The following is a 23,477-nucleotide window of genomic DNA, read 5'->3' on the forward strand; positions in this document are numbered from 1 at the left end:
GTTATTTTGTCTCCTTACCTGAGAAAAGATATAATTACACTGGAAGCAGTTCAGAGATGTTTCACTTCACGTATTCCAGAAATTAAGGGCTTATATTATGTAGGCTTTAATAGATTATTCTTGGAATGAGCGATGATCTTATTGAAATATGCACGACCTTAAGGAGCATGGATCAGGTAGATACCCATTGGGTGTTTGTCTCGTCCAAACATGTCATTGTCATAGAACCTCTACAGTGTGGAAGCAGGACATTCTGTCCATTGAGTGGCATCCCACCCAGACCTATCCCCCTACCCTAACCATGTAACCCTGCATTTTCCATGCCTAAACCAGCTAACCTACATATCCCTGAGCACTATGAACAATTGAGCATGTCCAATTAACTCAAACCTGCACATCTTTTGATTGTGGGAGGAAAGTGGATCACCGGGAGGAAACACACACAGACACGGTGAGAATTGATGGTTGCAATTGAACCCAGCTCCTTTGTGATATGAGGAGCAGTGCTATGCACAGATCCACCATGCTGCTCTGTTATGTGTATTAGTTATATGTGGCTGACTAAAGAACTCTGTCTGACTTGTTCCTATCACTGAACCTGACCCAGTCTGAGACCTTTATCATCGGCCATATCTCTAACCTGGTTACATTTAAATTTGTTGCAAACTGTGGAGGAGAGGTACTAAAAAAGGTAACAGTTGCACCCTGCAACCACAGTCAGAACCGGAGTGAGGAGAATTCACAAAGTGGGCATTTGATCAAGTGGGAATTCTCTTTCCCAGAAGTTTGTGATGGCTGAATCTTTATATTATATCGAGGCTGGCTTCATCTGATTTTCCATAGACAGGTGTATGGATAATGGCGCATGGAGAGAAAAGTGCAGCTGAGAGCACAGTGAGATGAACCATGACCTACTTTACTGGTTGAGTAGTGCCAAAGGGCCAAATGGCCCACTCGTGTACCTCAGCCCTGTGTTCTGATGTTCCATTCAGCCCTTCAGACCTGCTACACAGGAGCAGATCGAGGTCACTCCGATGGTTAGGCCTTGTTTCGAAAATGTACTTGTAGAATCCAGGCTGGCTCAACTCCATTTTCCTGCTACCCGCTCATATCTCTCAACTCGCTTATATGTCCGAAACCAATCCACCCCCTCTGTAAATACATTCAGTGGCCCACCTGCCACAACTCTCTGGGTTCGGGAATACCAGACATTCACTATTTTGTGGAAGATGACATTTCTTTACATCTCAGTTTGAAATCGATATCTCTTATTCTGTATAAATATCCCGGAGTGAGACACTCTGCCCAGGTGTGGAACCACATTCTCAACAAATACGTTGTCAAGCCCCCCTCTGTACCTTGTCCATTTCAGTAATGTCATGCTCATTCATTTCAACCACAATGAATAATTGCCTCACCATTTTAGATGTACGCAACAATTCAACCCTCTCATCCCAGAAACCCGCTTAATGTACCAATCTAGTTACTTTCTGCATCAGCAAGATGACTTTATTTTTCATGTGCAGGAACACTCCAATCCCTTTGTATTGCTCTTTTCTTGGGTCTCCTTTTCATTAAATAACAGCCTGCCTTTTGGTTGTCAGTGTCATCCTCAAACTCGAATGTGTATTGCACTCAGCTCCCTCCTTCAGGCTCTCAGTATAGATGTAAATAACTGAAGCCATTGGACTGATATTGGTGCTACTCCAGTAGCTATGCCTTTATCATAAAGATCAATGAACCCTGACTCTCCAATTTCTATGTGATAACCATCCGTCATCCCATGTTATCCATCATACTATGAGTTTCTGTTTGGTGGAAGAACCTTTATTTTGTGATACCTTGTGGAAAATCTCTGGAAAGCCTCGTGTTTACCAGCTCCCCTTTATCAAGTCCGCTTGTTATATTCTCAGGGATCTCCAGAAAAACCTTGCATGATTTTACAAGGCAAAATATAGTTTTCCTTTCACAAAACCATGCGGACTCTGCCTGAAGCTTTTCTAAACGCCTTTCAATTCCTTCCTTAAAAATAGACTGTCGCAGATTCCCAGCAATAATGGTTGGGGTAAATGGTTTCTGTTTTGTGTCTCGCTCCAAGCTTGAAAACAGGCGCGATATTGGAGCATCACGAGTTTCGCTGGAACACTTCTGTAATCCAGAGAGTTATGGAATCTTTCACACAGTGGCACCAGTCACTCTGTAACCACTTCTTTAAAAACCAATTATGAATTACTACTGACCTGCCTATCCTTCGTGTTATCTGTTATTAAAAGCCTTGTACCTTTTGTTAGAGACAGTTCGAGAACCCTCCTATTACCATTTTCTTGATGTTTTTGAATTACTTACAATGCCTTCCCTGTGACGATTGATGTCAAATACTGGCGTAAATTATCTGCCTGTTTCCTGTAGCCACTTCCCAAGTCACACCCTCCGAATGTCCTCAATGTACTTTCCTGACTTTCTTTCTACCAAAGGTCACACCCTCATCTTCAAATTTTTATATACACACAGAAAGACTTGTGATGCTTGTTTTTATATTTCTTGCCAATTTATTTACATCATATTTTTTCATCATTTTTTCGTCTATTTCTTGCTTTTTACCTTGCTTTCTAGATTCATACAGTCATATTGCACACAAACATTTCATCCAACCTGTCCATGCTGACCATGTTTTCCAAACTACACTAGTCTCATCTGATTGCATTTTGTCCACATGACTCTAAACGCTTCCCATTCATGTTTGTCCAAAATGTCTTTTAAATGTTGTCACTGTAATTGCATCTAACAGCTCATGTGACAGGTCATTCCATACACACACCTCCGCTGTGTGAAAATGTTGCCGTTTTGTCCCTGTTAAATCTTCCCCTTTTCACCTTAAAGCTGTATGCTATATGGTTGATCTCCCCTATCGTGTGGAAAAGACCTTGGCAATTCACCCTATCCATGTCTACTATGATTTTATTAACGACCAGAATGTCACCTCTCAACGTCATCCATTCCATTTGATACTAACTTCAAGAACAAGCATTCACTAATAAGCATTGCAAATTTGAAACAATGTTAAAAAAACACTCAGCCCAAACTTTATACTGTGATTTGTTTTTAATCCATGTTATAATACGAAGGCAGCGTGAAAGTCTTACTAGTGCCAATAAGACGTCAAGAAAATAAATTCCTTTTTCTTAAGGTGGTGATGATCTCTACAGTGAGAACGTTTCTCTGGCCAGAGCTATGTAAGAAAGGGAATTTTTAAACCACACGGTCACCGTGAAGTTGTCTTCAGCACAGTGAGATGAAGGCTGAGAATACGTTTTGAAATTGGGAGTATTCAGTGCAAAGGGGGAGAGGTGTTTTCAATAAAGTTTACTCCAAGAAAGAAACGTTCCAGAGTGAGGTGTGAGTGGGAGATGTAAAACAGCATGAATGGAGAGGCCGAACTACACTGATACCAGAGGCAAAGTGGCAGCGCAAACGGAGCTTGATGCTACTGCAGGGAAGGTAGACTTGATCAAATAACTTCAGTTGTAGTGGATAGGGCCCATAATGTGAGAGAATGTGCACTGTAATTGAAGAGGGAGAACCTGGAATCAGAAAGGGGAGACAAGGAGGGAAGAGGATGGAGCAACAATGGCAGGGATTTCAATGTGTAATTTCGGAAGCAAAATTGAAATTCATGCCTCGCATCTGCGTCTGGTCCCTGAAATAAATGTCTTAAATCTGGGCGCGCTCTAATGCTCGTTAATTTGTCATTAAATAGAATCCTTGACAGACTTTGTGAACCACGGGTGGTTCATCTTCTTTCGAGTCCTTCTTTTCGAACCGAAACAATAATGTCTGAGCAGTATGTGATATCTGCTTGAATGTCTGCCCATGTATACCCACTGACCTACCTCTGGGTGTAATTCCACATTACGACTCTGACTAGATGTGAGACAGAAATCCTCAATTTAGATGTCTTGTTCTATTCAATCATTCGGGGGAAGTTCTGCATGTGGGTGAACATCAGATCAGCGGAGACTGACTAAATCACACCTCTCAGGTGAAGCAACATTTCACTTGTACTCTTTTAATCAAGTCTCCTGTCATTGCTGCTCACAAAGCAGTCTCCTTTGCACAGGTGAGACCAAAGCGAGACATTCCCACTCTGTCAGGAGGATTAACCTTGATCTTCTTACTGCTTCCCATTTCAAAACCCTTCTTTGCTCTCATGCTGACATTTCAGTCCTGAGCTGCTGCAATGTTCCAATGAAGCACAACCCAAGCTCGAGTAACACCTCACTTTACGTATTGTATGTTACAGCCCGTAGGAGTTAACATTTATTTCCATAACTTCACAGTCTGAACCCATTATCGCTGTTCTCCATTTTACGTACATTCTGCTTCCTGGTTTCCCTATGACCTTGTCTATGTCTTGTTTATATTGCACTCAGTAGAGAGAAACCATTTCTCCCATTTACAATTAATTTACACCCAATTTACATCTGTCTCTCTTTCACCACAATCAAAAGTCTGTGACATTGCACCTCCACATGCTCTGTTTCCCATCATCCCTCGTCCACTTTTATCAAGGGATTAAAACGTCCTTTTCAGTTCTGAACAAGAGTCAAGCTGGACTTGAAATACTACCTCTGTTTCTCTGTGTCCACAGATGCTGCCAGACCTGCTGAGTTTATCCAGCAATTTCTGGTTTTGAACAGCTTGAAAGTCGTGTATCAAAGCTGCTCAAATGCCCTGTCCAATATGGAGCACCATACACTGGGAAGTGAATAATAACGCAAGATGTACAAATTCTTTGGTTCTGAAATTACATAACATTGGCATCATTGACACCACAAAGTTCTTAATCGAGGCCATGGAGAGAAACAGAGAAAAAACAGTCACAATGTTAAAACCGAAAATGGCACGACTGGATGGAAAAGATTCAGATGAATATTAGAATTGGAATTGTTACAGTGTGGAAACAGGCACTTCGGCCCAACAAATCCACACCGATCCTCTGAAGACTAAACCAACCAGACCCATTTCCCTATCCTATATTTATCCCTGACTAATGGACCTAAACCTGCACATTCCTGAACACTATAGGCAGTTCAGCAAGGCCAATAACCTGCACATTTTTGGATTATGGGTGGGAATCGGAGCATGCGTAAAACATCTCACACAGACATAGGGAAAATGTGCAAGACAGTTGCCTGAGGATGGAATCGGACCTGGGTCCCCAGCGCTGTGCGGGAGCATCGCTAACCATTGAGCCACGGTGCTGCCCCGCGGAAAATATTCAGGGGTTTTCAGATACATGACAAGTAAGGTGTGACACCCTGGACAGACATTCAGAGGAATGATAATATTAATATGGAAGTGTTACCACATCAGTGAACAGGGTAGATCACGGGGTGATGGGGGAATGTGTCTCGGTGTGGACTGGGGGACAGACAGCTGAATTGCATTGCAGAAATTGCAGCTCAAACCTGGAAGTTCGTGTGGTACTGTAGATCACAGCTGGACAGAAGGAGAATTGGATTCAGTTACAATATGTAACATTTTGCCCATTCTAATCTTTCAGTCTATTATTCCCATTATCAGATCGATGTTTCATTGACGATTATGGGTGAATATACCAGGGTCAGAACCATGTGACTAAAACTAATGACAATCCATTTAAAGCTATCACACTGACGACTGTACTTACATTCCAAACAGCAGGACTAATATCTGATAGAGAAGGGAACGTAATTACAAAGCAAACATATCAGATCGAAGCTCTGCATTCCTGCCACATCCAGTCAGAAATGGTGTTGAACCATGGAACAACTGACAAGAGAAAAGGGCTCCACAAATATTATTTGAAAACAATGTTTATTGGGATTAGGGCGTCGCTGACTAGGTCAGCATTTATTGCCCGGAGGACTGTTAAGAGTCAATTACATTGCTGCGTGTCTGGAGTTACATGTGGGCCAGAGCAGGTATGGATGGCAGTTTCCTTCCCTAAAGGACATTAGTGAACCAAATCGATTTCTCCCACAATCAGCAATTGATTCATGATCATCATTCAACTCTTAATGCAGCAGGTCAGGCAGCATCCAGGGAACAGGAAGAATGGCTTATGCCCGAAACGTCGATTCTCCTGTTCCCTGGATGCTGCCTGACCTGCTGCGCTTTTCCAGCAACACATTTTCAGCTCTGATCTCCAGCATCTGCAGACCTCACTTTCTCCTCAAAGAATTCATCTCTTAATCCCAAACATTTATTGGATTTGAATTCCATCATGTATTGTAATAGGAATCGAACTCAGGTCACCAGAACAATATTGGAGTTAGCAAGCCCAATACCCTGCACATGTTTGGATTGTGGGAGGGAACACATCAGCAGCAACACTATTTGGCTATTGCTTTACCATTCCGCGAAAAAAAATGGAACCTTCTAGCACATCTTTGTAGAAGACAAGGATGCAGTGTATACACCATCCTCAGCCAGAAGTGTTGCTTGGATGATCCCCACAGAATAATAGATGACAGACTTCAAACAATTCGATTCGCTGCTCGTAACATGAAGAAACAGCTGAACACAGTAGATACGACAAAGGGAATGGGCCCTAACACCATTCCTGCAATAGAACTAAAGACTTGTGCTGCACAGCAAGCCGTGTCTCTGTGGAAGCTGTTTCATTCCAGCTCCAACTCTGACATCTCCCTGTCAACGCAGAAAATTACACAAAAGTGTCCCGACCCTAAAAGGAGAATAATTATAATCTGACTAATTACCACCCCTCAGTCCCATCACGATAATCAGATTGGTGAGAATTCCTTTGACAGAGTTGTCGACCAGCACAGAAATAATGTGCTCAGTGCTGCTTCCGATAGGCCTCCATGTGGAGACGGTGTTGCTGTGGAAATGTCACTGGATTACTAATCCAGACCAAAATAATGCTCTGGCAGCTGGTGGAAGTTAGATATAATTCATAGAATATGGAGATCTAAAATCTGGTGCCAGTAATATTGATCTTGAAGCACATGTCTATTGTCAACGTAAATTTCCTTCCCCAATGTACATTCAGGAAGTGAATCTCCCGTGCTTTCCTGGTTGAGCCAAAATGTGACTGCAGATATACAGAAAATTGGTAAACTCTTCAATGAAGCGGCCATGTGAGGCCGTTATATCAAACTTCTCCGAGGTCTTAATCGGATAAAAATGAGATAACACCGGGCACCAGCCTCTGTATCGGAAAAGGGAATAGGAAGCACAGTCCTGTCGACACTGCAGAGACCTCCTTCCTTACATCTGAGAGCTTATGGCAATATTAACAGAGCTTTCCCACAGACTGCAAAGAAACATCGCGAATTGAGTAGACCTTTCAACACATTGAACCTCCCCCACTCTAGGTTCTGGCCAAACAACTCTTCAATTAACATTTCCCTAATACGATGTACTGTATATACTTTGAAGTGATCATATATCAGAAAAATATGAAGTAGGAACTTTGGTACATCAATTTTGCTCTCCCATTCAATATAACAATGGCTGATCCTGTATCTCCACACCAAGCCCCTGCTGCAGCTTCACCCCTTTAGTGTCTAAATATCCTTATTTATATTCAGTGCCTTAGTTTCCACAGTCTTATGTGGGACAGAATTCCCCAGGTTTATCAGTCTGCGAGTGCAGACATTTATTGTCATCTCAATGCAGAGTGGCTTGCCTGTGACCCTTGTTATAGACGTCCCAGCCAGTGGAATTATCATCCCTGCTGACAATCTGTTTCACCCTGTCAGAGTTTTATATATTTCACTGAGATCTCCACCCATTTTCCTAAACTCCATGGAATACAGGCCGAGTCGCCTCAAAGTCTGCACCTACAACAAGCCTGTCATCCCAGAGATCAGTCTGGTCATCCTTCACTGCACTCCCTCAATGTCAGGTTTGTGCTTTATTAGGTAAGGATACCAGTACTGCACATAATATTGCACAATGTTCGAGATGGGGGCTCAACAAAGGCCTGTGTAGCTGCAGGAATACACACCTCGGCTCAAATCCCCCGGAAATGAAGGTCAACACATCATTTATCTTCCTGCCTGCTTTCTGTTCCAGCAGTATTGCTTTCTGTTTCTGGCGTACAAGGAGATCGAGATCCTTTTCAATGATACAGCTCCCCACTTGGTGGGTCTATGTGTACTGATCAGTGTGCCAATATCAATCCCAATATTGACTTCTGGCTTCAGAACTCACTGCCCTGCATGGACCTTGGAGTTTAGTGAAGAAGTCAACAAAATTATGCACGTTAGTATCTTCATGCTGCAACTTTTTTACATTAATTCCTTTAGAAATGCTAGCCTGTTCATCTATTTTTCCAACCAAAATGCTCAATTTTGCATCTATCCACATTGTTCTTCATCTGCCACATATTTTGCAACTTCGTCCACTTGTCTCAATTACCTTGAAACTTTTTTATATCCTCCTCTTCCACTCACAATCTCAGTTTGGTACCATCAGCAGATTTGGAAAGGTTACATTTAATACCCATTAACAAATGTTTGATCTGCTTTCTGAATAGATGGGGCCCAAACATCAGTTCCTGGATTATCCCGCTAGTCATTGCTTTCTACTCCAAAATATATCGAACGGTTTATGCTGATTCTCTTTTTCCTGCCAGCTCTCCTATTCTCAACACATGCCAGTATATTAGATCCAGCTGTTACACACTGTTATAGGCAAGTACAGACCCCCTCAAATCATTTCAAGGAAGTAGCAGAGACCCAACATTTGCTCGTTGACTTAAGCAAGTGTAAGGCGGATATTCCAGGAGTGATACAGCTGGTCAAACCACTTAGTTTTTAACAAACCAGAATGTCTTACCAAGATTACTGAGAGAGACGCAAACACAAGAGGATACAATATAGAATAACTTAACCTATCGGAAAACCCAACAGATTATCCCAACTTAATGATGGTGTTCCAAGTACTTGATATAATCCCCATAAACATCACGTGGAAAAACCGAAAGGAAAAAAAAACAAGATCAAACCCAATTTCTAACAGGAGAGTTGTCCAAGCGAGGGATGAACAACATGGACCTGCTTCTTTGGGTCTGGTAGCTTCACAAATGGCTGCCTGCTTTAAGTAAACAGCCAGACTGTGGAAAATCAGACCAAATAAACCAAAGCAGAGGAGCTAAACTGGGATAACTGGCCACTCCCCTTTCATAAGAACAGAAGAACAGAAGAACTAGGAGCAGGAGTAGGCCGTCTAGTCCTCTGCCGTTCAATAAGATCATGACTGATCTACTCGTGGGCTCTGATCTACTTTCCCGCGCCCTCACCGTATCCCGTATTTACTTTATTGTTCAAACAGTATCTACCTTTGTTTTCAAAACGTTTACTGAAGTAGTATCAACTACATAACTGGCCAGGAAATTCCAGAGATTACAAACCTCTGGGTGAAGAGGTTCCTTCTCAATTCAATCCTAAATCTACTCCCTCTAATGTTGAGGCCATTCCCTCTTGTCCTAGCTTCACCTGCCAGTGGAAACATCCTGTCTACTTCTATCTTGTGTACTCACTGCTTAATTTTATATGTTTCTATGAGATCATCCCCTCATTCTTCTAAATTCCAATGAATATACTTCCAGTCTGCTAAGTCACACCTCATAAGCCAACCCCCTCACCTCTGGAATCAACCGAACAAACCACCTCTGCATCCCGCCCAGTGCCAGTATACCTTTCCTGAAGTAAGGAGACCAAAACAGCATGCAGTACTCCAGGTGTGGCCCCACCAGCACCCTGGACAGCTGCAACATAACCTCCCTGCCTTTAACCTCAATCCCTTTAACAATGAAGGGCAACATTCCATTTGCTTTCCTCAGTAATTGCTGTACCTGCAGATCTGTGATTTATGCACATGGACAAGCAGGTCCCTCTGTATAACAGCATGCTGCAACGTTTTACCATTCAAGTAATAATCCTTTTTGCTGGCACTCCCAACAAAAAGGATGATATCACATTTATCATTTTGTATTCCATCTGCCAGACCTTTACCCACTTACTCAAAGTATCTATGTTAATGCACGAAGTCTCACAGTCCTCTGCATGCTTTGCTATGAAACGCATCTTCGTGTCTTCTGCAAATCTTGACACACTACACGTTTTCCTCAACTCCAAACCATCTATGTAAACTATGAATAATTGTGGCCCCAACACGGATCCCTGAGGCATACCACTAGATATTGATTGCCAGCCAGAATATCATTCACCTACACTCACAATTTGCTTCCTGTTAGTCAAGCAATCCTCTGTCTATGCCGGTAATCGACCCGTAACGTCATGCACCTTTCCCTTAAGCAGCAGCTTCTTGTGCGGCAAATTTCTGAAGACATTTTGGAAACTTAGGTACACCATAGCCACTGGGGCCTTATTGTTCACCTTGCTCGTATTGTCTCCATAGATTTCCAAAAGACTTGGTGGGCGGCACGGTGGCACAGTGGTTAGCACTGCTGCCTCGCAGCGCCAGAGACCCGGGTTCAATTCCCGACTCAGGCGACTGACTGTGTGGAGTTTGCACGTTCTCCCCGTGTCTGCGTGGGTTTCCTCCGGGGGCTCCGGTTTCCTCCCACAGTCCAAAGATGTGCAGGTTAGGTGAATTGGCCATGCTAAATTGCCCGTAGTGTTAGGTAAAGGGGTAAATGTAGGGGTATGGGTGGGTTACGCTTCGGCGGGTCGGTGTGGACTTGTTGGGCCGAAGGGCCTGTTTCCACACTGTAAGTAATCTAATCATGACCTGTTCTTCATGGACCCATGCTGCGTCTGCGCAATGGGACGTTTTCTATCGAAATGCTTTGCTATTTCTTCCTTGATAATACACTCAAGCAGTTTCCTCACTGCACAGGAAAAGCTAACTGGTCTATAATTCCCCATATTTTGTTTACCTCCCTTTATAAACAGTGGCGTCACATTTGCTGTTTTCGAATCTGCTGGGACTGCCCTGGAGTTCAGCAAATTCTATCAAATCGCCACAATTGCATTTACAATTTTTACCGCTACCTCTTCTAGAACCCTGGGATGCATTCCATCAGGGCCAGGAGACTTACTTACCCTCAGGTCCGTTATCTTGCGCAACACTACCTCTTCCATAATAATGATTGTTTCCAAGGTCCTCACCTACCTTCGTCTCTTTGGCAATTACTAGCATGCTATTAGTGTCCTCCACTATGATGACAGATATAAAAACACCTCTTCAATGCCTCTGCCATTTCGTCATATCTTATAGCTAAATGACCCTCACATCCTCTGAAGGACCAATATTTACTCTAGTCATGCGTTTACATTTTATGTATTTATAGTATATACCATCATCTACCTATCTTTATATTCTGTACTTGCTTTTTTTTCTCTCGTGTTCTATCATACTTTTCTTTTTAGTTCATTTTGTGGCTTTCTGTTCACCTTTAATGTTTTCCCCAATCTTTTAGGTTTCTGCTGTTCTTGGCCACTTCGTATTTCTTCTCTTTCAATTTGATAGCATCCCTTATTTCATTCGACACAATTGACAGATTACCCATTTTCTTAGAGTCTTTCCTTTTCACTGGAATATACTTTTGCCACGGAAATTAAAAATCTCCTTTGAAAGTTGTCCACTGCTCGTCAACTCTCCCATCATGAAGTATTTATTTCGAGGTGATTTTGGTCAACTGCTCCCTCATTCTATTGTAGTCTCCCTTGCTGAAGCACAGCTACTTGTTATTGGATTTTATCTTCTCTCTAACTGTATTCTAAATTCTACCATACTGTGATCACTCCTTCACTGTGATGTGAATAATTATTCTTGTCTCATTGTACATGACCAGATCTACGATACCTTTCTCCTCATTATGCGTGCTTTTATTTTAGACTTGAAAGCATTCCCAAGTGGTCAAACCCAGACTTTGTGGATCCGCTGCTTTTAAGACATCCATAAAAAAATAAAACAGGGACAGAATACACTTGGATGGAAATGTGTTGCTGGAGAAGCGCAGCAGGTCAGGCAGCATCTAGGGAACAGGAGAATCGACGTTTCGGGCATTAGCCCTTCTTCAGGAATGAGGAAAGTTTGTCCAGCAGGCTAAGATAAAAGATAGGGAGGAGGGACTTGGGGGAGGGGCGTCGGAAATGTGATAGGTGGAAAAAGGTCAAGGTGAGGGTGATAGGACAGATTGGGGTGGGGGCGGAGAGGTCGGGAAGAAGATTGCAGGTTAGGGAGGCGGTGCTGAATTTGATGGATTTGACTGAGACAGGCTGGGGGGAGGGGAAATGAGGAAACTGGTGAAATCCGAGTTCATCCCTTGTGGTTGGAGGGTTCCTAGCCGGAAGATGAGGCGTTCTTCCTCCAACCGCCGTTTCGCTGTGGTCTGACGATGGAGGAGTCCAAAGACCTGCATATCCTTGGTGGAGTGGGAGGGGGAATTGAAATGTTGAGCTACAGGGTGGTTGAGTTGGTTGGTCCGGGTGTCCCAGAGGTGTTCTCTGAAACGCTCCGCAAGTAGGCGGCCTGTCTCCCCAATATAGAGGAGGCCACATCGGTACAGAGGATGCAATAGATGATATGTGTGGAGGTACAGGTGAATCTGTGGTGGATATGGAAGTTTCCTTTGGGGCCTTGGAGGGAGGTGAGGGGGAGGTGTGGGCGCAAGTCTTGCACCTCCTGCGGTTGCAGGGGAAGGTGCCGGGAGTGGAGGTTGGGTTGGTGGGGGGTGTGGATCTGACAAGGGAGTCACGGAGGGAGTGGTCTTTACGGAATGCTGATAGGGGAGGGGAGGGAAATATATCCTTGGTGGGGGGGTCCGTTTGGAGGTGGCGGAAATGACGGCGGATGATGCGCTGTACATGGAGGTTAGTGGGGTGAATAAACTTGTTAAAGGAGTAGCATTGTCACAACACTAGACTTGAGACTTCATCAACAATGTTTCTGATAATCCAAATTCACTGCAGATATTGCTGCACCATAATTTATTTCCCATTCTGTTTTTCAAATATGAGTGGCCTTTAATTAATCGGCAATGACTTTATCTATGTTCATTACTTCATCATTAATGTAATTTTCAAAGTTCCCTGCAAATGCGTCCTTTCTACTAGACTCTTGTATTGTCCTGATTTGTTTTTTGGTGCTAAGCAGACTGTGATTCCCTGCCTCCTTTAGAAATACTGGGATTACATTTGCTGCTGTCAAATCTGCGAATTTAGATCCAGAATCATCAAGCATTTGGAAGAGGATAAACAGAGTATTCATTATTTCCTTGGCCACCTCCCTTAGTAATCAACGAGAAGATTAACAGGTCATGGGGATTTATCATATTTCAGTCAATATAATTTCTCCAAAACTGTTTATGTACAGATTTTATTCTATTTACTTTTTCTCAGTAGACTGAGAAGTGCTGGAGTTTACTTTTTGAAATGTTTTCTTTTGTGAAGGCAGAACAAAAGTGGTTGCTTCATAGTCCTGCCATTTTCCTGTTCTCTGGTTTCAGCCTGTAAGGAAGATCCAATGATCTTCTCTAACATTTCACCTTGGTATACTGTATGTTGAGAAGCTTTTGCATTTCACTCTTGTTAATGTACGCTTCATAAACCCATCATTTCCTGTCTAAAGCTGCTCAGTGATTGACCTTCCACAGCCATACAATCACAGAAGCAATCTCCGTACAGTCAGAAATACAGTACAATCTACATTAGTCCCATTTTCATGCATCAGGCCCATAGCCGTGAGTGTTTTGACATTTCAAGTGCTTGTCCATGTTCCGTTTAACGGCTGTGCGATGACCCACAACAACTTCCCTCTCAAAAAGTGCATTCCAGACACCAACATCCTCTGGGTGAAAAACCATCCTGAATCCTCTCTGAACATCAAATCCTTCACTTTAAAAGCGTACTCCTTTGCTCTTGACCCTCTGACTTAAAGGAACCGCTGCTGTCTATCCACCCTGTCCATGCCCTTCGTAATCATACCCTTATGAATCACGTTGCCCTCAGTCTTCTCTGCTCCAAAGTAACCAACCCGAGCGTATCCAGCCTCTCTCCATGGCTGATATGCTCCAAACCAGGGAACATCCTGGTGAATCTCCTCTGCGCAACTCTCAGTGAAATCACATCTTTCCTAATGTGGATCCCTGAACTGCACACAGTATTCCATCTTGACCTAGCCAAAGTGCTATATAACTCTTGTAATCTATGCCTCGATTAGTAAAGGCTATGATGCTGTCTACAATTACTTCTTAACTAATCTATTACCCAGTCCCGTCACATTCAGGAATGTGTGGAGAAGCACCCTCTGAACTTGCGAGTCTGCTGCCATTTATTGAGTCCTCCCATGTCTGGTTCCTTCTGCCAAAGTGCATCACCTCATATTTATCAGTGTTACATTCCATCTGCTATTGATATGCCCATCTGACCATTCTATCTGTATCTTCCTGTCACGTAAGACCTTCCTCCTCACTGCGAACCACCCGAGTAATCTATGTGTCAGACACAAACCTAATTATAACACTCACCCCATGCCCCTTCACATTCACAACTATATCATTTATGAATGCCACAAATAATAAGGGACACAGCACTGACACACAAACAGTCTTCGACAACCACCTATTTTCTGCAGTAGTTTCTCGAACACAGATCTGCTACTCACTGGTCTGTAGTTCCTTGGTCAATCTCTACAGCCAATCCCATAAAGGGTGTTCTCCAGTCCTCGGCACCTTACCTGTGACCAGATTGCATTTAAACACTTTCATCAGCGCCTTTCATCCCTTGTCTCCAGCAGCAGCCTGAGATGTAACTTAGCTGGACCTAGGGACGTGAATATTTTATACCAGCCAAAACTATCAATCCCTGTACACATCTTACATAAATCTGCTCAAGAGCTTCTCAGTCCATCTTCTCGAATTCTGTCCCTGCATCCTCCTTCTCCCAAGTAAAAGAGACATGAAACTCTCATATTACAATCTATCAACGTTCACGAGCTTCACAAACAGATTCCCGCCTTGATCTCATGCCACGTTTCACCAGCAGAATACCTTGCTCTCTGAGGGATTAATCTGAGAATGTCCATTCAGTATATGGGATCAAAATGTTTTATTTAGATCAAGACATCAAAATTGTATACAATGCTCCAAGTACAGTCTCACCAGTACTCTGTGTAACTAGTGCAGAATGTTTTTCTTGCTCGTCTGAACAAATTACTGCAGAAGCTGGAATCTGTACTGAAACTAACACATGCGAGACATCACAGTGAGTCAGACAGCATCCGTAAAGAGAGAGCAAGTTAACGCTTTGAGTCGAGTTGACCCTTCATCGTCTGTATTTAAATGAAGGCAAACTTAACTTTTACCTTCCCTGTTTGTATATGTTTCTCCCAATACCCTTTGCTTTAATGTTTCTGCTAACATACTGTATGTGCTGATTAAAACTCCTCCTGACTATCTGACTGTATCATATCCATTGCTTCTCTATGATTAGGTCTACAAGATATATCTTCAAACAAAACGTTTGTAAATTATAACTTCCCTTTCATAAATGCAGAATTCTTGACGTTTGCTATTACTTTCTCGGTGTCCAATATCACATTCGTTATGATAGATTGAAAAAGATTACTTCCTGCGGATGACAAGTAAACTGGTCTGTAATTTTCCATTCTCCCTCTTTTTCCCTACCTAAATCGTTGGAATGCATTTATATCCTTTCAAATTGAATACAGATCAATACAGTCATCCACAATCCAATCCATCTGTGTATTGCTGCTTTCTCTGAAATTGCTGTATGAATTACATCTGGTCTGTTAGACTTATCAATCCTCAATCCAGGTATGTTGTCATATACTACCACGTCACCAGTATGAAGGATTTTAGTGTTCAGTTACAAATGTTCTATGGTATTTCTGGGATATGTTCTGGATCTTCGTCCGTGAAGACAGACATAATGTAACAGTTTCGTCTCCCTGTCAATTTTCTGTTCTCTACGATAAGTCATCCTGTCCACACATTCACGCTGCCACATTTGGCCTTTTTTTTATTTTCCTTTCAAATATGGACAGACACTTTGCGCCAGTATTTACCAAGAACAAAAAAAATTCCAACACAGGAACAGGCCTTTCGGGCCTTCCAAGCCTGCTCCGATTCAGATCCTCGATCTAAACCTGTCACCTATTTTCGAAGGATCTGTATCCCCCTGCTCCCTACCCATTAATGCATCTACCTAGATACATAGTAAATGTCGCTATCGTGACCACGTCTAACACCTCCGCTGGCAATGCGTTTCAGGCATCTGCCAGACTCTGTATTATGAACTTTCTGAACATATCTCCCAAAAACCTTTTCCCTCTCATCTTGAATTCCTGACCACTAGAAATTGAGTACCCCACTCTGGGAATAAGCGTCTTGCTATTCACACTGTCTATACCACTTATGATTTTGTAGAACTCAATCAGGTCCCCCGAACTTCCGTCAGTCTCATGAAAATAATCCTAATCTACCAAACCTTTCGTCATAGCCAGTTGCCTCCAATACCAGGAAATATCCTGGTGAAACTCCTCTGCACCCTCTCCAAAGCATCCACATTCTTTTGGTGAGGTGGCGAACTATACGAACTATTTGAAATGTTGTCGAACCAAAGCCGTACACAACTGTAACATGACCTGTCAACTCTTGTACACAATAGATTCCAACAGATTCCCTCCTGTGGATGACAAGTTAACTGGTCTGTATTTCGCCACTTTCTCTTTTCTGCCCTTCTTAAAATGGTGGAATGCAGGAAGCAAAGTATGTTGTATGCCTTCTTGACCACTCGATCGACTTGCCCCTCTAAGGAACAATGGATCTGAACATCCAGATCTCGCTGTACATCAATTTTGCCCAGGGCTTTTTCCATTAACCCTATAGTTCACTCTTGAATTGGATCTTCCAAAATGCATCATCTCACTTTTGTCCAGATTGAATTCTATTTGCCATTTCTCTGCACAACTCTCCAATCTATCTATTTTCTGCTGCATTCTCTGACAGTCCCCTTCACTTTCTGTTACTCTACCAATTGTAGTGCCATCTGCAAACTTATTGATCAGACCACCTTTACCTTCCTCTCGTTCATTTATGTGTATCATAGACAATAGCGGTTCCAGCACGAAACCCTGTGAAACACCACCCAGAACAACTCTTCATTTTGAGAAACTCTCTTCCACTGATACTCACTGTCTGCTGCTGCCCAGCCTGTTCTACATCCATTTAGCTAGTAGACCCTGGACCCCTTGCAACTTCACTTTCTCCGTCAGCTTACCTCATCAAATACCTTACCGAAGTCCGTTGTATAACATCGACAGCCTTTTCCTCAATATCAATTTTCACTACCACAAAGAAATATATTACGTTTGCGAAGATGTGACCTCCCCGGAACAAAACCAGGGATGGTCTTGTTTGAAGTCTGTCTGTGTTGTACTCTGGAATCAGACGGGTTTTATTTCCATGGCAGAACTTTATAAAATGCCACATTGACTAACTGCCTACAATGTGCATGTTTTTTTAAAAAACAAAATTGAATGCATTTGCACATACAAGGCTACAAATTCAAATTCACCCCACAGATTTATGTGTGTGTGCATCTGAGAAATGTGGAGTATGTGTGCACGGGGAGGGGGAAGTGTGGGAGAGAGCGCGTGTATGCTAGAGAAATAGTGTGTGTGTGTGTGTGTGTGTGTGTGTGTGTGTGTGTGTGTGTGTGTGTGTGTGTGTGTGTGTGTGTGTGTGTGTGTGTGTGTGTGTGTGTGTGTGTGTGTGTGTGTGTATACATGTGCGTGCAAAGGTGTCAGGTGTGTGTGTCATCGTTAAGTCACAGACAGTTTTGGCAGATCCCTTTCCCCACACAGACTAATGCCCTGGATTCAGAGCTTCCCCTCTCTGCAGCCTCTGCTCCATTTGTTGATCATGTTACAGAATCAGATACTATAACTACAGTCCCCATTCTCCATCCAGAGTTGGGTCACAAAATCCTCAGGTCTCTCTGAATGTCTGGGGCAGCTCACAAGACAACTTCCAGCAAGCCATCCCCAACACGTCCACTCAATTTTGAATAACAGGAGTCAGTCAGAAGATTTTCATAGAGTCACAGAGATGTACAGCATGGAAACAGACCTTTTGGTCCAAGCTGTCCTTGCGGACCAGAGATCCCAATCCAATCTAGTTCCACCTGCCAGCACCCAGCCGATTATCACTCCAAACCCTTCCTATTCATATACCCATCCAAAAGCTTCTTAAATGTTGCAATTTTACCAGCCTCCACCACTCTCCCCGGCTGCTCATTCCATACACGTACTACACTATGTGAAAAAGTTGCCCCTTAGGTCTCTTTCCCCTCTCACCCTAAACCGGTGCCCTCTATTTCTGGACTCCCCGACCCTAGGGAAAATACTTTGTCTAATTAAACTATCAATGCACTCATAATTTTGCAAACCTCTATAAGGTCACCCCTCAGCCTCCGACGCAAGTTTGATGCCTGCCCCTTCACGATAATACTCGAGGGCTTCCTTGTGTTACTGGCCACACGATCAGCTGAGAGGGACAAACACAAGTGTTCAGTGGACAGCTTCAGACTAAGTTTCAAAGACGTGAGTCAAAACTGCTGAATCCCTTCTGTCCAATATGATCATAAAAATATCAACCTTTTTGTTTTCTTCCATGTGTGTGGAAGTCGTTCAAGAGCACTGCAGGATTGCATTTATAACATGGAACATTGCCACACGGGGAAGTGAACAACAGCCCCCACACACCATTTCATTGTTTCTGAGTTTCACAATGTCAGCACTCGATACATTAGGGAGCCAAAACTCAAAGCCAGGGAAAGATAGTGAGGGACAGAAAAATGCACATTAAAGATAGAACCAGATAATTAAGATAGAAACAGGCCATATTGGTGAAATATGGGGAAAAAGACAGGGCAGTGTGACTAACTGGGGAGCTGTGCAGACTATGCCAATGTATTGCTTCGGAACATGAACTATCTGCCCAGCATGGAGAGCTGTGCAGACTGTACCAGTGCATTGCTCAGTAAGCTGAACTATCTACCCTGCACAGGGAGCTGTGCAGACCGTGCCAGTGTATTGGTCAGTAAGCTGGGCTATCTGCTCAGCATGGGGAGCTGTGTAGACTATGCCAGTGTATTTCAGCCTCAATATTGGTCGGGGATGGGATGTAGTCAGAGGAACGAAATTCAATCTGTAACCAGAACAGAACAGAACATAGTGGCCTCAATGCTTTCAATATTTAAACAGCAAGGGCAGTGATAAAATACCATGTTTCACAGTTGAAACTGGACAGGTCAACATAGAGATCCATGAGTAACAGTGCCAGAAGCAATGAGGGAGAGAGTGAATTATCAAGTTCATTGTTGCAGTTAGTAGTGGCTTGTAAAGTGAACATCTCGATTCAGAGTCTCAGCAGGAACAATAACAGAGACAATGACAATAGAGTCAATGAAAGGATAGTATTACATCAATCATGATTTATAAAATTAATGACTGAACATTGAGACTTACCAGGGACACCAACGAACGCCAGGATTGGATAATACAAATATTGAATAATGAAAAGTACATATTCGATCAGCCGCGATAATGGCCATCGATCATAATATGTAGAAAGAAGCCAAACATCCCAATCTAAACTCCTGTCCATTCTTGAGACATTCCAGTCTAATGTTCTCACATTCTGACTCATTGTTGGAACATTCCAGACACTTGTGCTCAGATTCTGATCTCTCCTCACTGCATCCCTTGAGCTGCTGATCCCTGTTAATGCTGTCGGTGGTGCTCCCACTTCTATTGTGGAATAGCACATTCAACGGAACCCATTTATCATTAAAAGATGGAACCCATCCACTGGGATAATTACAATCCATTGGGACTGGCATTAATCACAGTCACTAAACAAACAGGCTCAGTTAACCCCTTCCTTACGTAACTTTTCCTATCCCAAAAAAAGGGAACATTTACTCAGTCTGGGCGGAATAGATGGGCGTTGCTTAGGGATGGACCATAAATCTTTCAGTCTTCTTATTCTTTCTTCCGTGTATGTGGGAGTAGTGCAAGAACACTGCAGGACTGTTTATATTACATACTATTTATAAAGGGAAATATAGATAAATAAACAGACCAGCTGCATAAGGTGACCAGTGGGAACACTTCCATAGACAATAAAACAGTGTACACTATTTATTGCCCATTGGTGTTGTGCAGTGCTGCTCCTTGTGACATCATTTAGAGCATTGAGACTGCTGCTCAGGAATAGGAGAAGGTAATTCTGTTCCCATATGTCTGTTACAGAAGGACAGGAGGAGACCATTCAGCCTCTTGAGCCTGTTACAGATGGACAGTGAGAGGCCATAAAGCCTCTCGGGTCTGTTGCAAATGGACAGGAGGAAGCCATTCAGCCTATTGAGCCTGTTACAGAGGGACAGGAGGAAGCCATTCAGCCCATTGAGCGTGTTACAGAGGGACAGAAGGAGGCCATTCAGCCTCTCGGGACTGTTGCAGAGAGTCAGGAGGAGGCGATTCAGCCTATTGAGTCTGTTTCAGGGGAACAGCAGGAGGCCATTCTGCTTCTTGAGCCTGTTATTCAGTAACTACCAGTTTTAAAATACTTATGGAGAAGAACAGTCCTGACATAAATGGTAAGGTTCTAAATTGAATCAGGCCAACTTTGAACGTTTTATATTGGCAATTTCAAAAGCTGCTTGGGAGAAGCTCGTGGCAGGAAAGTGGGAGGCCTTCACAAACGAGATTACAGAGTCTAGATAGAGTATGTTCTGGTTCATGAACAATGCAACGCTGGTCGGGAATGCTGGGTGGCGAGAGGAATTCCGGTTTTGTTCAAGAAAAAGACGGAAGTATATGATAGGTACAGACAGTAGGGATCGAGTGAATCCATCGAGGAGTACCAGGGCTGAAGGCTAATACTCAAGAGGGAAATCAGGAGGTAAACTAGGGGCATACGACATCTTTCGAAAATAAGGTAAGGGACAATCCAAAGAGAATCTACCAATACATTGAGGTCAAAATAGTAACTAGGGAGAGGACAGGGCCCTTTAAAGATCAGCAAAGTGACCTATGTGTGGAATTACAGGAGATTGGTGAGATACTACATAAATATTTTGCATCAGTATTTACTGTGGAGAAGGATATGGAAGGGAGAGAACTTGGGGAAATGAATAGTGATATCTTGAAAAGTGTCCATATTACAGATGATGAGAAGCTGGCCATCTTAAAATGCATTAAGGTGCATAACTCCCTCTGACCTTTTATGTGACTCTTGGATAGGCACTTGGAGGTTAGTACAATGACGGGCACATAGGTTAGTCTGATCTTAGAGTAGGAGAAACTGCTGGCACAACATCAACTGTTCAAGGGCCTGTACTGTGCTGCACTGATCTGTGTTCTATGACCTGATCAGGTGTACCCGAGAATCTTATGGGAAGCTAGGGAAGCCATTGTTTTATATCTGGCTGAGATATTTTTATCATGGACAGCCACAGGCAAGGTTGTGCCATTGTTTAAGAAAAGTTGGTAAGGAAAAGTGAGGAAACTATAGACCGGTGGGCCTGATGTCATTGGTGGGTAAGTTGTTGGAGGGGATTCTGAGAGACAGGGTTTACTTGTGTTTGGAAAGATAAATTCCGATTAGCAATAGTCAACGTGACTTTGCATGTGGGAAATCTTGTCTCACTAATTTGATTTAGTTTATTTAAGAAGTGACGAATAAGATTGATAAAGGCACAAAAATAGAACTGTGGAATAGAATATGGAGTTTATTAAGGCATTCAAAAAGGTTCCGCGTGGTAAACTGTTAAGCATGGTTAGATCACATGGAATACAGGGAGAGCTGTAGATACTTCGCTCGAAGGTAAGAGATGAAGGTAATGCTGGTGTGGCATATTTTATTTGGATTGGAGGTCTGTGACCAGCAGTGTACCACAACAATCTAATGGATTTTGTCATTTTATATAAATGATTTGGATGTGAATATTAGTAGAGAATGGTTAGTGAGTTTACAGATAACACCAAAATTGTTGAGGTACTGGACAGTAAAGATGGTTAACTCAGAGTAAAATGGGACCCTAATAAGATGTGCCAAAGGGCTGAGGAGTGGCTGATGGAGTTCATGTTAGACAAACGGATGGTGTAACATTTTTATGAGTCAAATTGGGTCAGCACTTGTCGGCAGGATCCTGGGAAGTGTTTCCAAACACAGACAGCTAAATAGAAACTATGGAAACCCTGCAGTGTGGAAACAGGCCATTTGGCCCATCGTGTCCACACTGACCCTCCAGATAACATGCTGACCAACACACCCATACGTTACCCCAGTAACTGTACATTTCCCTTAAACAATTCACCTAACCTGCATATCCCTCGATACTGTGGGACAGTTTAGTGAGGCCACTAAATCTATCATGTGCATTTTTACACTGTGGGAGGAAAACAAAGCTCCCGAAGGAAACACACACAAACACAGGGAGAAATGGCAAACACCGCACAAACAGTCAACAAAGGGTGGAATCGAACCCTGGTAATTGGTGTTGCAAGGCAGTATTGCGAGCCACTTTGCTAAATAATGACCATCAGAGAGAGTAGCTGATTTCTCCCACTTTCTCTGGATCTGTCACATCTGTTCAGATGGTGTCGAAATCCAGCGTGGTGCCTCTGACAAGCCCTCCTTTACCTTCACCCCAGTGTTCACATTCTAATGGACAGGGCCTTAAGCTGTGACTGACACATTGCCTGCACATCTGCCCTCATCCCTTCCCGTCCTTTCCAGATCTAGTGTTCCATTAATACTACAGCATGCAAGAGAATGGTGATCTAAAATAAAACAAAGAGCTGTATGCACTGGAGATCGGTAAACAGTACTGTTCTGATGAAGACTCCCTAGATTTGAAAAAAATGACTCTTCTCTCTTCCGACAAAGGATTGAGAAAAAGTGACAACTGCAAATGCAGTGAATTCTGAAGTGAATTCCTGATGAAGTGTTTATGACTGAAACATAGGCTTCCCTGCTCCTCGGTTTCTGCCTGACCTGCTGTGCTCTTCGGAGGCCACACTTTTCGACTTTCTTCCTGCAAATGCAACAAGACCGTTGAGTTTTTCCTACAAATTCCTGGGTACCTAAAATTTCCTGTTTATAACATAAGCAAAGTTTTCCCTGAAGTATTGACGTCCATGTACATCTCCCACTAATGCTTCCTCCTCCTTCTTGGTTCCAAGTTGCAGTCAAACTGTTTCTGTGTAAACTGAGCACCCTGGTGAGATGAATGTTAGATTCAGCGATTTTTTTCTTGAGGCCTTTCTTGATGTTACAAAATCTCGCTGCATTTAGTTCGTAAAACGCATGGATAAGAAAGGCTGAGAAGGATATGGGTCAAGTGCAGGAACATGGAGTGAATGTGGACTGACATTTTGGTCAAAATGGACCAGTTCTGGCTGAAGGG

Source organism: Chiloscyllium plagiosum, unplaced genomic scaffold, assembly GCF_037043375.1.
Source record: "Chiloscyllium plagiosum isolate Xiang-an unplaced genomic scaffold, Cpla_swu_hap1 HiC_scaffold_51, whole genome shotgun sequence".
In the NCBI taxonomy this organism is placed as follows: Eukaryota; Metazoa; Chordata; class Chondrichthyes; order Orectolobiformes; family Hemiscylliidae; genus Chiloscyllium; species Chiloscyllium plagiosum.